This window comes from Orcinus orca, chromosome 1 (assembly GCF_937001465.1).
Source record: "Orcinus orca chromosome 1, mOrcOrc1.1, whole genome shotgun sequence".
Classification (NCBI taxonomy): Eukaryota; Metazoa; Chordata; class Mammalia; order Artiodactyla; family Delphinidae; genus Orcinus; species Orcinus orca.
Window position 1 is genome coordinate 176699527 of NC_064559.1, and position 16448 is coordinate 176715974.

The following is a 16448-nucleotide window of genomic DNA, read 5'->3' on the forward strand; positions in this document are numbered from 1 at the left end:
TAAAATTCCAGTGGCATTTTTCACATAAATAGAAAAAATGATCCTAAAATTCATATGGAACCACAAAAGACCCCCCAAATAGCCAAAGTAATCCTGAGAAAGAAGAACAAAGTTTGAGGTGACACACTTTCTATTTCAAACTATATTACAAAGCTATATTCATCAGAACAGTATAGTACTGGCATAAAAATAGACACATAGACTAATGGAATCGAATGAAGAGCCCAGAAATAAACCCACACATATAAGTCAATTAATCTTTGACAAGAGCACCAAGAACACACAATGGGGAAACGGGCAGAGGACCTGAATAGACATTTTTCTAAAGAAGACATACAAACGACCAACAGGTATATGGAAAGATGCTCCACATCGCTAACCGTCAGAGAAATGAAAATCAAACCCAGTGAGAGGGCTTTCACCACCAACCCAGTGGTGGCACAGTTGTTGAGAGTCTGCCTGAAGATGCAGGGGACATGGGTTCACACCCCAGTCCAGGAAGATGCCACATGCCGCGGGGTGGCTAGGCCCGTGAGCCATGGCTGCTGAGCCTCTGCGTCCGGAGCCTGTGCTCCTCAATGGGAGAGACCACAACAGTGAGAGGCCCATGTACTGCAAAAAAAAAAAAAAGCTTAAGGATTAACTGGGCTTTTTACCATTATACCTTTAATGACTAAAATAATAACTTTGAAAAACTAAAAAAAAAAAAAAAAGTACATGGTTACATAAGATGTGAGATGCTGGGTGACAGGTATATGGAAACACTCTGTACTGTCATTGTAATTCTTCTGAAAATTGAAAATTGTTTCAAAATAAGAAATTTTTTTAAAAACTTTAAAAGAAAGGACATGTAGTCATCCTTTTGCCTTATTACCAGTTTTATACAATTTTTCTTAATGGTCCCCCACTGTGATCATAAACATTCTCCAAAGATTATTCCTGATCACAAAGTAAGGCTGGCCTCACAGTGTTTGGCCTGATTCATTTATATCAAGCAGCAGAGCTAGAGTGACATGCTGATGAACAACTACTAAGGCCAGAGAAGTAACCTTTGTCCAGAGATTTCATAAGGAAGCTAGGATTAGATTTTTAAAGACTTTTATTATCTGTCCCTCAATCCTATGGCTCGGAAACCCCCCCCAAAATTATTTCCACCATGTTTCACCTACAGCAGCTATAAAGAATCCTTTCTCAAGATTCCCCAAATCTGCTGAGGTTTGGCATGCCAGGAAGGACCTTTCTTACTACCTGAAAGTCTGCAATGCCATACCACAGAACAGGTAAGATGCCACTTCAGGTTCCTGGAAGGGCTTTGCGGGATTTGATTCCATATATGAATTGAAACCCTCTCTCCTTAATCAGGTTTGCCAGACTGAATGAGATGATATTCCAGGAATGGGTATGACTGCAGAATAGATTTTTCCAATTTCATACTGGTAAAAAGGAGGATGGACACTTATTGAACCCCTGCTAATGTCACTTCCATATAATGTTTAAGATTAAGAAAAGCAGCACTTGCACAAGAATGTTCACAGCAGCATTATTCACAGTAGCCAAAAGATGGAAACAACCCAAGTGTCCATCAACAGATGAATGGATAAGCAATGTGATCTATCAAACAATGAAATATTATTCAGCCATAAAAAAGAATGAAGTTCTGACACATGCTACAACATGAATAAACCTTGAAAACATCATGATAAGTCAAAGAAGCCATGCACAAAAGGACAAATATTGTATGATCCCACTTATATGAAATATCTAGAATAGGCAAATTCAGGGTCTTCCCTGGTGGTCCAGTGGTGAAGACTCTGTGCTTCCACTGCAGGAGGCCTGCATTCGATCCCTGGTCAGGGAACTAAGATGCTGCATGCCGCGTGGCGCGGCCAAAAAATAAAATAAATAAATAAATAGGCAAATTCATATAGACAGAAAGTAGACTAGTGGTTACCTGGGCTGGGGCTTGGGTTGGATGCGAAGTTATGGCTTAGTGATTACAGAGTTTTTGTTTGGGACAATGAAAAATTTTGGAAATAATTAGTGCTGATGATTGAACAACATTGTGAATGCAATTAATGCCACTGAATTGTACACTTTAAAATGGTTAAAATGGAAATTTTTACTGTACATATATTTTACCACATTTTTGTTCATATCAGGGAAATTTTTTAAATTTATTTTTTCTTGAGGTAATACTAGTTTGTAACATTATATAAGCTTCATGTGTACAACATTATACTTCTACTTCTATATATACTACAGTGTGCTCACAACCAAAAATTTAGTTTTCATCCATCACTACACAGTTTATCCCCTTTACCCATTCCTCCTTCCTGCCTGTCCCTCCCTACCCCTATCCCCTGGTCAAACTACTACTCTGTTCTCTGTATCAACATGTTTATTTTTGCTTGGTTTGTTTTGTTCATTTATTTGGGTTTTTTTTGTTTGTTTCTTATATTCCACATATGAGTGAAATCATACAGTATCTGTCTTTGTCTGGCTTCCTTCATTTAGCATAATACACTCAAGATCCATCCATGTTGTCACAAATGGCAAGATTTCAACCTTTTTGTGGCTGAGTAGCATTCCACTGTGTATGTATGTGTGTGTGTGTATATATATATACATACATACCACACATTCTTTATCCATTCCTCTGTTGATGGACACTTACATTGTTTCCATGTCTTGGCTATTGTGAATAGTGCTTTAGTGAACACAGGGCTGCCGGTGTCTTTTTGAATTAGTGTTTTTGTATTCTTTCACTACAATTTTTAAAAATTAATAATGAAATATACCAAAAGCATTGAATCATACACCTTAAATGTGTGAGTTGTATGGTATCAACAAAGCTGTTTTGAAACAAAAGATTAGAAAAACATAAAATTATGTGTTTAATTAAACTGAAGTATAATTCTGACAACCTTTTTTTTTTTTTTTTTTTTTTTTGCGGTACGCGGGCCTCTCACTGCTGTGGCCTCTCCCGTTGCGGAGCACAGGCTCCGGACGCGCAGGCTCAGCGGCCATGGCTCAGGGGCCCAGCCGCTCTGCGGCATGTGGGATCTTCCCTGACCGGGGCACGAACCCGTCTCCCCTGCATTGGCAGGCGGACTCTCAACCACTGCGCCACCAGGGAAGCCCCTGACAAACTTTTTGATAGCAACATTAATTAGGTTTTATAATATGTCGGCTTATATATATAATTCCCAAGATCCTTGGTTAACTTTAAAATCTAGTATAAAAGGTAAGTATAATTTTGGATATCTGGGTAATTTCTAAGTAAGATAGGATGCTCAAACATGGGTCATGAGGTATAGCCTATACCTAGCTTTGCTTCTTATTTTTATATGTTATGAAGTAGTTGATCTTTGTGTCAGTCAAGTTGCCACTTAAGAAGGTATAAAAGGGACGTGTATAGCAGTGGGGGTTATTCCATGTGTTCTTATAAACTTTTGGTTTGTGATTTATAACAAGAAATATTATAAATTGTGATTTATAATAAGAAATATATATTTTGTCTTCCCCTTGTTTCTGGCTCCTAAAACCCTTGGAATTTCCTAAGTGATGAGAGTAATAAAGGTGTCTTTTGTTATGTTAATGAAGTGACTTTTAGAATGCCTGTGATCACCTAAGGATGGGAGCTGGTCACCAGAGGAACCAACCACGTGATTAGAGGGTTGGAACTTTCAGTCCCACCCCTCTGATTTCTGGGAGGGGGTGAGGAGCAATGGCCAATGATTTAACCAATCATGCCTATGTAATAAAGTGTCCATAAAAACCCAAAAGGATGGGATTCAGAGAGCTTCTGGGTTACATGGAGATTCTGATAGGTTCTGGGAGTGCCTGGAAAGGAAATGGCAGCTCTGCACCCTTACCCTTGCGTTGCCCTATACATCTCTTCCATCTGGCTGTTCTGAGTTATATCCTTTTGTAATACACCAATAATCTAGTAAATAAAATATTTCTCTGAATTCTGTGAGCCTCTCCAGGAAATTACTCAAACCCAGAGAAGGCGTGGGTCGCGAGAACTTCCAATCTGTAGCCAGTCTGTCAGAAGCACAGGTAACAACCCCTAGAGAAGAGCGGTGCGGGGGGGGGGGGGGGGGTGTCTGAACCCTTAACATGTGGGATCTGATGCTGCCTCCGGGTAGATAGTGTCAGAATTGAGTTGAATTGTAGGACACCCACCTGGTGTCTGAGAATTATTTGTTGTTGCGGGGAAGTCTATACACACACACACACACACACACACACACACACACACACACACACACACGGAATTGGGTCCAGGAACCTAAACGTTTTGATAAAATATTTGTTCATGATAGGCAGTTCTCAGTGTTCTCTCTCTGAAGCAGAACCTAGTCACTTTGGTAAAAGTTATAATAAATGTGATCGAGCAACAGAGTTAGAGGAGTATATTGTATATCAGAATGTTCATATCAACTTTTCTCTTCATGAGAAAACAAAAGCAAACTTAAAAAATCAAATAAACTAAACTGTATATTTGTATTATGCTCTATACTGGTAAAATCTGGAAAATGACATGTTTGTTTTCAAAGACAAAATTTTCAGATGATTCTGACTAAGGATTAAATCTTGCTTGATGACATGAACTTGGATTCTGTATAAAATTGCTTCTAAGCTAGTAGTTTCTATGAGAAAGTGGTTTTTGTTTTGTTTTGTTTAACCCATTTAAAGTATTAGAAGTTCAGCTTCTTTGTGGTCGGGGAGTTTGGGCAATATTGGATTTATGTAAGCTCTTGTTAGTCTCTATAAACCAATCAGAACGTATCTCCCTTAATTTGAGAGTCTTTATAATCTAATTTGTTAACACCCTTAGGAGATAGGAAAATATTCCAAGCTGGAATAATGAGATTTAAGGCTTTTCTCATTTATCAGCCTACAGACTGTCTGGAGTTTGCAGCTTCAGTTCTACAACTTGAGCCACTAGTCAGAGTAGACACAGAATCACAAAAACTCACCAGTCCAGATCTCAAAGGGCTCTTCTCCTTTCCACTGGGCACAAAATATTTTAAGTGACTTGATCTCACAAATAAACAATCAGACAAATAAAAAGAACCAATGAACCAAAAAAAATCTCTGTCATCTCTCCTCACCCAACAGAGAGATCTCATTATCCACCTGGCAGAGATCACCAAATGTCAAATCATAAAACTAAATTCCTGACCATTGATGCTACCCGTGGGAAAAACTCATCATCCCTGCACAATTAATTTCTTTTTTTTCTTTTTTTTGGCTGCACCGAAGCTAGTTCCCCCAACATGAATTTGAACCTGGGCTCCAGGCAGTGAGAGCGTGGAATCCTAACCATTGGACCACCATTGGACCACCCCAGTTAAATTCTTGTGTACCTAGACTGCCCTCTCAGCCAATGCAGTCCAGCCTGGCCTAGTGGTCTGGTGCCCTCCCTTCATGGACCAGCTATGGAAAGGGACATAGCCCAAAAGACAAGTTAGACAAGTCACAAACAGACTTGACCAATAACCAGAAACCAAAACAAAGAATCAAAAGGAAAAAGGAAGAAGCGGAGTTAGCAGAAGTAATGGTCCAGTGCTTCTTAAGATTCATTCCAGGAGTCAAGAAAAGACATTGCTTAAACAACCCTTGAGATTCTACCACTAATCTTATCAGAAGGTAACTGGACAGAGCTTCCACTTCTGAATTCCTAGCTCTAACATAAGGGAAGAAACCTTTCAGAATCCCTAAGCCAGGCTTTCTTAGTATGGGTTTATCTGTCTTTTGAAACCTCCCAGCTCACTATCAGGTAAGGTCAGGAGAACTCATAGCAAAGTCTTAGGAAAAGGAAGAGACTCTACACAGCAGGTAACTGGCTTGTTGAATGGTCTAAAACTCGGTTGGGGTAGAAACATAAAACCGTTATTATCCTCTAATCACTTCCTTCAACTAGGTTTTGTCACCTTTCCCTTTCCAGTGCCTTAATGTCTTGGGCAGGCTCATTAGCTTTCTAATCATTCAGTATCATTTAAAACTCTAGTCGCATGTTCGTCAACTCATCATCATCATTACAGTGCCACTTCTATTCTCATCTCCACCCCACCCCCAACTTCTCTGTTTCCATCCCAAACACGATCATCTCTGCAGCCAGATAATTGTCCATTTCCAGCTCCTTTCATATTCATTTGGGGAAAAAACAAAACAAAACAACAACAACAACAAAAATGCTGAACAAAGGATTGAATGAAAAGGCAGACCACAATTTTCCCTTCTCTAAATTCCTTGTATCAAAGCCTGACCTGTGGAAAAGAGGGGGAAGGAATGGAAAGAGGTTCAGATTAAATCAGACTTGAAATCTCTTACTCCATATGTTTCTTTCTCTTTTGCCTCTTCTGGTCTCTGACTTATCCTAGCTTCTCTCTTTGTGTCTTTGTCTTTGTATCTCTCTCAGGCTGCCTTACCTACCTTCTACTCCCTCCAGCTTCCTATCCCAATCCCTGCCCTGCTCTACACGCACCATGAACAGTGGAGAAGTTCTATCTGAAATCTAACGTGAGTGATTTCTTTTGAAGTGTCTCACTTGGAATCTGGGGAGGAAATTTTGTATGGAGGGATCATCAACGTTCACAGTCCCCAACATTCCTCCAAACTTTTAGACTTCTTCATGAATCTTTCTCAATTTTCACCTTGGATGAAGTGAGGATGGAAAGGAAATATGTAAGAATAGGGATGGGGTGCATTGGAGATAGGCTGGAGATAGCAATGAAGACTGAGATTCACCAAGGATGAGTATTGGAACGGGATAGGAACGAACCTTGGAAGAAGCAGGAGCTGGTGATAAAGATGGATGAAACTGAAGATAAAAATGAAGATGGAGATGTGGGTGGAATGGAGACCAGATAGGGATGGGGATGGGGTAGAATCTGAGGATAGAGAGGGGGATAGAGGAGGAGAAGGATGGGAATGAAAATGAAGATGGGAAGATGGATCTGTAGGGATGGGGGAATGGAGATGAGGAGAGGGGTATAGAGGTGGGGATACGAGTGGGGGTAGAATGGGAGTGGAAATTGGAATAGGATGGAATCATAAAATGTGTGGCATCAGGTTGGAGATGATGATTCTTATGAAGTCAGGATGGGAGTAGTACACTCCATAGCCTCCAGTTGGTGGGGTCTCCTCATCCAGTACTCTTGAGTAGGGAACTGGCAGTGTAGTGTAAACTCAGCTGGTAGCCACTGGCCTATAGCAAACTCCAAATCATAGGAGTACAGGCTGCTCCATGGTAGTACTCTCTGGCTACCCTGCCATCTCTATCCAGTTTCCTTTCTTCCTGCTCAACCAGACACAGAAGGTAGACCAAGTCCATTTCATGTCCAGCATGGGCATGAGATGCCAGTCTCCTTGTGTGATTACCTCCAATATCCCTATAAGTGATTCTCTTGGACCACCCTTTCTTGGGGAGGGGCATGAAATCTCCTCCTCCCCAGCATGAAGGGAAAAGAAAACCATATCTCTTCTCCCTAGGCCAAAGACCCATATGTCTGATAACCCCCCTCATTCCCTCTCTCCTTCCTCCTTTTTTTTCTGCTTTCTTAGAGAGGGGGTTTTGGAATGGTGGTTAGGGATAGCAGAGCCAGTGGGTTACCTCTTAAGTCCTCAAACAGGTGGCCAGCCCTTAATTATCAGAACACCTGATGCTGCCTTGTTCTCAGCTTTGGTCCTAATCGACCTTCTAGAATAACAGGAAAAAGTCCATTTCAACATCTTTTTATAACCATTGTCATTGAATTGATCGAGCTAAGAGACGGTCAGACCAGATTTAACTGAGAAATTGTGCTCTCCTCCAGGTACAGATGTGCGTGTTTTTTCCCAGTATGAACTGAGAATTATCAGAAAAAGGTATGTTCTTATGAGGTACAGTCATGGATGGTGGAGGCTCTATATTGACTCTATTTGAATGTGCTCCTTGTATAAACTAAGTTACAAAATCTCCTAGGAGAATGTCCCCAAATGCTTGTAGCCTGAGGCAGTCTTCCTGCTCTCATTATGGGCATTTATTCCAGCCCTTGCCATACTTCTTGAAGGAGACTTTGGCTCCAGACTTTAAAGAATAACATTTCCATGGAAGGTAGTGGTCTGAATGAGGAGGTACCCAGGGCTGGATAGTCCTCTTGGATAACAGGTAGGTAGGTATGGGCTTCCTTTGTCCAAACCCATACTTTTCCATTGGCCAGTTTCTACACTAATACCACACTGTCTTTTTAAAAATTACTTTTTACTTTTTATACAATTTTGAAAGGTTACACCCCATTTACAGTTATTACAAAATTTTGGCTATGTTCCCTGTGTTGTACAATACATTCTTGTAGCCTATCTTATACCCAATAATTTGTACCTCCCACGCCGCCACCACTATATTGCCCCTCCCCGTCTCCCCATTGGTAATCACCAGTTTGTCCTCTACATCTGTGAGTCTGCCTCTTTTCTGTTATATTCACTAGTTTGCTGTATTTTTAGATTCTGCATATACGTGAGATCATACAGTATTTGTCTTTCTCTGTCTGACTTATTTCATGTAGCATAATGCCCTCCAAGTCCATCCATGTTGCTGCAAATGGCAAAAATTTATTTCTTTTTTATGGCTGAGTAGTATTCCATTGTATATATACCACATCTTCTTTATCCATTCATCTGCTGATGGAGACTTAGACTGCTTCCATATCTTGGCAATTGTAAATAATGCTGCTATGAACATTGGTAATACCACACTATTTTCATTATGATAGTTTGTAGTAAATACTACTCCCTAGTAGTGTGGGTCCTACTGTCTTGGTTTTTCTCAGGAGGTAATTGGTAATTCTTTTTTTTTTTTTTTTGCATTTTTATAAAACTTGATTTAAAAAATAGTATTTCAAAGTGTACACTCACCAGCAGTACACAGTTATCAAAAATGCACTCACTTTACTTGGTATCTCCAGCACCTTCAGCTTTCTGTGCCTGGTCTGTTTTGGGATCTCCATTTTCTTTTTTTTTTATTCTTTTGCGGTACGCAGGCCTCTCACTGTTGTGGCCTCTCCCGCTGCGGAGCACAGGCCCCGGACGCGCAGGCTCAGCGGCCATGGCTCACGGGCCCAGCCGCTCCGCGGCACGTGGGATCTTCCCGGACCGGGGCACGAACCCGTGTCCCCTGCATCGGCAGGCAGACTCTCAACCACTGCGCCACCAGGGAAGCCAGGGAAGCCCCGGGATCTCCATTTTCTGCAGGGTTATTCCCATCCTTACCAATATCAGCTTTCCCTTTTTTCCTTTTGGGTACCTTCTCTCTCTTCTTTGCAGGGGCCTTTTTAGGCTTGGACTCTGGCTTTGGAGGAACAGGTTTAGCAGATAACCTTGCAGATCTTCTCTGTGGTTTGTCCTTCATCTTGGCTTTATCTCTAGCATCCACTTCAGACTTTTTCTTGGGCCTGGTTGAGACGGGACATAGGCTCTGGACACAGGGATGCAGTGGTGCACCAGCTTTGGTCAGTCCAGGGGTCACTTTCGCCTCTCTTCTTCACTGCTCCGGTAATTGGTAATTCTTATCCATTTACATTCCCACAAATATTTTATGACATTATTGTCATGCTGGCCTTTTCTTTGGTATTGCATTGAATCTATAAATCTATTTGAAGAAACTAAATATGTTACTCTTCCAATACATAAACATATCTTTCCATCTATTTAGATCTTCTATAATGTCTCTCATTAAAGTTTTATCATTTTCCCTGAAGAGGTCTTGCACATATTTTGGTAGACTTGTTCCTAGGACTTCATTTTTTTTTAATGCCATTGTGAATTTTTTTTTTAATTTCAATTTTTGCTTTCTTACAGGAATGTATTTAGAAATACAATTGATTTTTTTTTTTTTTTTTTTTTTTTTTTTTTGTGGTACGCGGGCCTCTCACTGTTGTGGCCTCTCCTGTTGTGGAGCACAGGCTCTGGACGCGCAGGCTCAGCGGCCATGGCTCACGGGCCTAGCCGCTCCGCAGCACGTGAGATCTTCCCGGACCAGGGCACGAACCCGTGTCCCCTGCATCGGCAGGCGGACTCTCAACCACTGCACCACCAGGGAAGCCCTACAACTGATTTTTTAGTGTTGGTTTTATATCTAGCAACTGTGCTAAGTTTTAATTATTTATCTTTACATTACTTAAGGTTTTTAAATACATATAATCATAGGATCTGCAAATAATGCCAGTTTTGTTTCTTCCTTTCCAGTCCTTTATCTTTTAATTTTTTTTCCTTTTCATACATCACAGGCTATGACCTCAAGGACAACATTGAATAGAAGCGATGATTGCAGGCATTCATGTCTTGTTCCAATCTCAAAAGGAAAGCTTTGTTGCTTGCTCCAGGGTTTTTGTAAACAGCTTTTAACAGACTAAGGAAATGTCATTCTATTCTTAGTTTCTTAGGAGTTTTGGGGAATAGATATTAAATGTTATCAAATGCTTTTTCTATGTCTATTGAAACAGTCATATGCTTTTTCTCTTATGATTTGTGAATGTGGTGAATCAAGTTGATTGATATTTTGAATGTTCAAACTAAAGGTATTTTATTAGTTGGATTTATACATCTGAAATTCTAAATCTTGGTTACTACTGGAACAGCTTCCACAAATTTCAGATTAATTTTTTTTAATGTACATGTTAGAGGAGGAACTCTCTTACATTCAACACCAACATCTCTTTTCTGAAACCTCCAGCCAGTCTTCTCCTACAGTTACCTGAACAAAAGGGTACAGGTCAATGTTCCACTGCTTTAACAATTAAATCCACTTTAGTTGTTTCCTTTAAAAGTATGTAGTAAAATTGCAAATCAAAAGAGAAAACTGGAACCATTTACAGTTTGGTTGGAAATAGAGCTTATTTCACCTTGATGCGATGTCTTTTAATACATATTTGGCAGAGTTTCCATAAATCTCAACAACTTAATTCCACTTACTAAAATTTCATAGGAAAATCCAATTTTTGGGCAGAAAGGGCAATCTAACCTCTTCTTTATCTGTTACCACTTTTTAATTTTCTAAAAGAACAGTTATTAATAATTTCTAGCAATTATCATAGCTTTTTTCCTCTCTAATTAAAAAAAAATCTCAAGTGCACATTGTTTCTTTAGCTTGAGTAAACAGAATTTTTGAAAGCAGAGATTAAACCTTCTGGGCGTTTAGGTGAATCGGCAGAAATCCTGACCTCTCATTCTTATATCCAGCAACCGCACCCACCAGCTGTTACACAGACACTGAAACAGCCTGTATCTCTCTAGCTTTTGAAAGACTTTGTATATCTCAAAAGTTTTGAGTCTGTGAAGGGATAAATAAAATGTGGTATATACATAGCGTGGACTATTGTTCAGCCTTAGAAAGGAAGGAAAAGGGTGGGGGAATTGAATGAAGGTGGTCAAAAGGTACAAATTCTAGTTATAAGATAAATGAGTACTGGGCATGTAACGTACAACATGGTGACTATAGTTAATGCTGTTGTATGGCATATTTGAAAGTTGCTAAGAAACTAGATCCTAGAAGTTCTCATCACAAGGAAAAAAAATTTTTTGGTAACTATATGAGGTAGTGGATGTTAACTTATTGTGGTAATCATTTCACAGTATATGTATGTCAAGTCATTATGCTGTACACCTTAAACTTATTCAGTGCTATATGTCCATTATATCTCAATAAAGGGGAAAATATTAAACTAAATTTTAAAAGGAAGGAAAGTTTGACATGTGCTGTAACATGGGCGAAACTTGAAGACATTATTCTAGTGAAATAAACTAGTCACAAAAAGACAAAGAGTGCATGATTTCCCTTCTATGAGGCACCCATAGTAGTCAAATCCATAGAGACAGAAAGTAGAATGCTGGTTGCCAGGGGCTGGGTGGGAAGAAGAAATGGGGACTTGTTTTATGAGTATAGAGTTTCAGTTTTGCAAGATGAAAAAGTTCTGGTTGCACAACAATGTGAATATACTTAACACTACTGAACTGTACACTTAAAAATAATGAAGATGGGGCTTCCCTGGTGGCGCAGTGGTTGAGAGTCTGCCTGCCGATGCAGGGGACGCGGGTTCGTGCCCCGGTCCAGGAGGATCCCACATGTCACGGAGCGGCTGGGCCCATGGGCCATGGCCTCTGAGCCTGCACATCCGGAGCCTGTGCTCCTCAATGGGAGAGGCCACAACAGTGAGAAGCCCGCGTACCACAAAAAAAAAAAAAAAAAAAAAATGAAGATGGTAAATTTTATGTTATGTTTTATCCTAATTAAAAATAAAAACAAAACAAAAAACATAGAGTCTGTATCTATAGCATCTGGCTATTAGTTAACAAATCAGTTTTCTTTTTCCTTTGTGGCATCATCAGTATTTTTTTTTAAAGACACTACTCAATCTTTAAATAATGACAGCTGCACTTACAGCTTAACAGTATAACAGCACAGGAAATCCATTAGGGGTAGGAGTTTCATTACTAAAGATGAGTTGAGCCCTTTGCTGAGTGCAAGCTTGAACAGATTCTTTGGGGTAGATGGATCTGTGTTTCTTTAAGGGATGAATTGGGAGGTCATGATCCATTTTCAAACTCCTTTCCTGCCAGTATCCACATCTCAGCTACCTCAGCCTGGACAGCTCCTCTAATTATATCTGGGGTGAAATCCTTATGGCCTGGAGTGTCCATTAATGTCATAATTTGGTTTCCTACTTTGTCACGTCAATATCGATCCCTACTTCCTTTTCCCTGTCTTTGCTTGTGTCATCTGAGACTGCGCATATGTGAACAAAGATTTGCCAGGCTTTTTAGACTGCTATTTATATCTGTGCATAGTTCTTTTGTTTATATTACCCAGAAGCAGCAAATGGCCCATCCATGACATCATCAACCAGACCAATGACCGCCAGGCTAAGCAGCTGATCGTCTTACGCTTTCGCCATTTCTGCAGTAACAATGCGCAGATCTTAGTGGTTTGGAGCAACAGGGTTTGTTTCATGCTCAGGTTAAATTTTGGCTGCGGTATTCCCATTTTCTTCATTCTGGAACCCAAAAGGGTAGAGCGGTCCTTATCTTGGACACCCTACTCGTATCACAGAAGGATCAATGGTAGAACCACACAATGGCTCCTAAAGCTTCTGCTTGAAAAGGGCATGGGTCACTTTTGCTCACATTTTATTGACTTATTTGACCACGCCTGATGCCCATAGAGAATTAGAAGTATAATTGTCCCATAGGATGGGGCAACCAATAATTGAGACCAATGACATAGTGTGCTAATGCTATGTTTAAGATTTTTGTATTTATATTTAGGGGTGAGATTGGCCAGCCTATCATCTTCCTTCCTCAAAGTGTCCTTGTCATGCTCACTTCAGCAGCACATATACTAAAATTGGAAAGTGTCCTTGTCAGGTTTTGGCATCGAGGTTACGATGGCCTCATAAAATCACATGGAAAGTGTTCCCTCTTCATTAGTTCTCTGGAAACATTTGTGTAAGATTAGAATCGCGTCTTCCTTGGATGTGGGATGGAACTCACCAGTGGCAGTCAATCTGCCATCTGACTTCTGTTTGGTTAGCACCGATGGAGCATTCCTCCTACAGCAGCTCTTTCACATCCTGTGAAAACAAACAGTGATATTCACTAGCACCCAGCAAAGCGGATATGAAATGTCACTTCTTCTGGTCATATGATTATTGCCATTGTTAAATCCAGCCTACTTCCAATTCCAACGAAGAGAGAAGCTCATGATGGCTTTGCAGTTATTAAAGCTAACACCACTCTATGTTAACCCCTCCTAAAATACCAACAGGTTCGTGAGATTCTCAAGGAAAGTTCCCCTCAGGAAGTTCCGGTTTCAGCAGGAGGATGTAAAGAGGGTCCCTCTGCTTTTCACATACTGCACACAAGAGGATGAACTTATTGCTCTTGTTCCAGCTTATTCCTTTGCTGCTCATGAATCTTATATTTATTCCTTATTCTACTTGGTGTGATGCATAATTGTAGACCATTGTGGAAAAACAGGAATTTTTCACCTCTGGAGGAGTAAAATTTTCTATGGTCCTTTATGCTCTGTATATGCCTTACCTTTTGCTGTAGCCACCTGCTCTGCCCCCACCCCAAAAATGTACTGTTCTTTAAAAATCTTATACTGACTTTCCATGTAGAAATGCTACTCAGAAAGTGGTTTGTGAACCCAGCAGCATGGGTGTTACCCGGGAGCTTCTTAGAAATGCAGAATCCCACGGACTTCCCTGGTGGCACGGTGGTTAAGAATCCGCCTGCCAATGCAGCAGACAAGGGTTCGAGCCCGGGTAAGATCCCACATGCCGCGGAGCAACTAAGCCTGTGCGCCACAACTACTGAGCCCATGTGCCACAACTACAGAAGCCTGTGCGCCTACAGCCCGTGCTCCACAACAAGAGAAGCCATTGCAGTGAGAAGCCCGCGCACCGTAACGAAGAGTAGCCACTGCTCACCGTAACTAGAGAAAGCCCATGCACAGCACCAAGATCCAACGCAGCCAAAAATAAATAAATATATAACTAAGAAATGCAGAATCCCCGGACCTACGGATTCAGAGTCTGCATTTTAGCAAGATGCCCAGGGGTCTTTGAGCACACTAAAGTTTAAGTGCTCTAGCTCAGGGGTCCGCAACTGCTCCCCCCCTCCACCAGCCACACTGCAGGAGGTGAGAGGCGGATGAGTGAGTGAAGATTCATCTGCCGCTCCCCATCGCTCGCATTACTGCGTGAACCACCCCCACTCCCACCCCCGTCCATGGAAAAATTGTCTTCCACAAAACCAGTCCCTGGTGCCAAAATGTTGTGGACCGCTGCTCTAGCTGATGCCATGGCCCTTTACCTTTGCCAGGTCACACTACTGCTTTTGTCCGCCCACCCCCTATCAATGCCTTTCCTCTGGCAATCCTGTCTGCCAAATTCAGGAAAGGACACCAGGAGACTGCTGTCATGAAAATTTGACATTGTGCTTTGTGGGGTTTTTTTTAATCCCTTATAAAAGCACTATTTATTTTAAGAACTCTTTCATTGTGAAATATAACACATGTTAAAGTGCATAAAATATAAATGTAAAGTACAACTAATTCTTTTTTGTAATCAAAATGTATTTTTGTAGTCTTTCAGCATGTTTTAAAATAGAGATATTGTTGACATACAATATTATATTTGTTTCAGATGTACTACATAGTGATTTGACATTTTTGTACATTATTAAATGGTCACCAGGATAAGTCTAGTTACCATCTGTCCCCATACAAAGTTATTACAATATTATTGACCATATTCCTTATGCTGTTTATTACATCCCTGTGGCTTATTTATTTTCTAGCTGAAGTTTGTATTTCTTAATCCCCTTCATCTATTTCTCCCCCACTCCGCCCCTCCCCTCTGGCAACCAGCCATTTGTTCTTTGTATCTGAGTCTGCTTTCGTTTTGTTTTGTTTGCTTGTTTTTTAGATTCCACATATAAGTGAGATCATGTGGTATTTCTCCTTCTCTGTCTGACTTATTTCACTTAGCATAATACCCTCTAGATACATCCATGTTGTCACAAATGGCAAGATTTCATTTTTTATGGCTAATATTCCATTGTATATATATACCACATCTTCTTTAGCCATTCATCTATTGATGGGCACTTAGGTTGCTTCCACATCTTGGCTATTGTAAATAATGGTGCAATGAACATTGGTTCGTATGTATCTTTTTTTGTTTGTTTTTTGCGGTACGCGGGCCTCTCACTCTTGTGGCCTCTCCCGTTGCGGAGCACAGGCTCTGGACGCGCAGGCTCGGTGGCCATGGTTCACGGGCCCAGCCGCTCCATGGCACGTGGGATCTTCCCGGACCGGGGTACGAACCCTTGTCCCCTGCATTGGCAGGCGGTCTCTCAACCACTGCGCCACCAGGGAAGCCCTGTAGGTATCTTTTTGAATTAGTGTTTTTGTTTTCTTTGGGTAAATACTCAGAAGTGGAATTGCTGGATCATATGGTAATTCTATTCTTAATTTTTTGAGGAACCTCCATACTGTTTTCCCTAGGGCAACCACCAATTTACTTTCCCACAAACAGCGCATGAGGGTTCCCTTTTCTCTTATTTGTTGTCTTTTTGATGTACAATGACTAATTCTAATGTGAACATTCATTTAACCACCACCCAGATCAAAAAATAGAACTTAGCTAGCACCCCAAAGGCAGCCTCTCACCCATACAAGACTTCCCTCCAGATCACGTGCCCCTTTCTATCCCTAGAGGTAACTATGAGCCTGAACTTTATGTTAATTACTTGTTTATTTTTCTTTGTAGTTTTATCACATATATATGTCTCTAAACAATATAGTTATTTTGGCTTGTTTTTTTGAACTTTATACAAATGATATCATTTGTATCTTGCTTCATGTGCTCGGGACAAGATTCATTTGTGGTGTTGTA

General features: G+C 40.7%; 1 long non-coding RNA gene across 1 annotated transcript; it reads left to right on the plus strand.

Moving 5' to 3' along the window:
• The first annotated feature begins 1169 nt into the window (after positions 1-1169).
• LOC125961129 (uncharacterized) lies at positions 1170-5364 on the plus strand. The gene is made up of 3 exons (XR_007471469.1): positions 1170-1280; positions 3990-4062; positions 5272-5364. It is a non-coding gene; the product is annotated as an uncharacterized LOC125961129 (long non-coding RNA).
• Positions 5365-16448: the final 11084 nt, after the last annotated feature.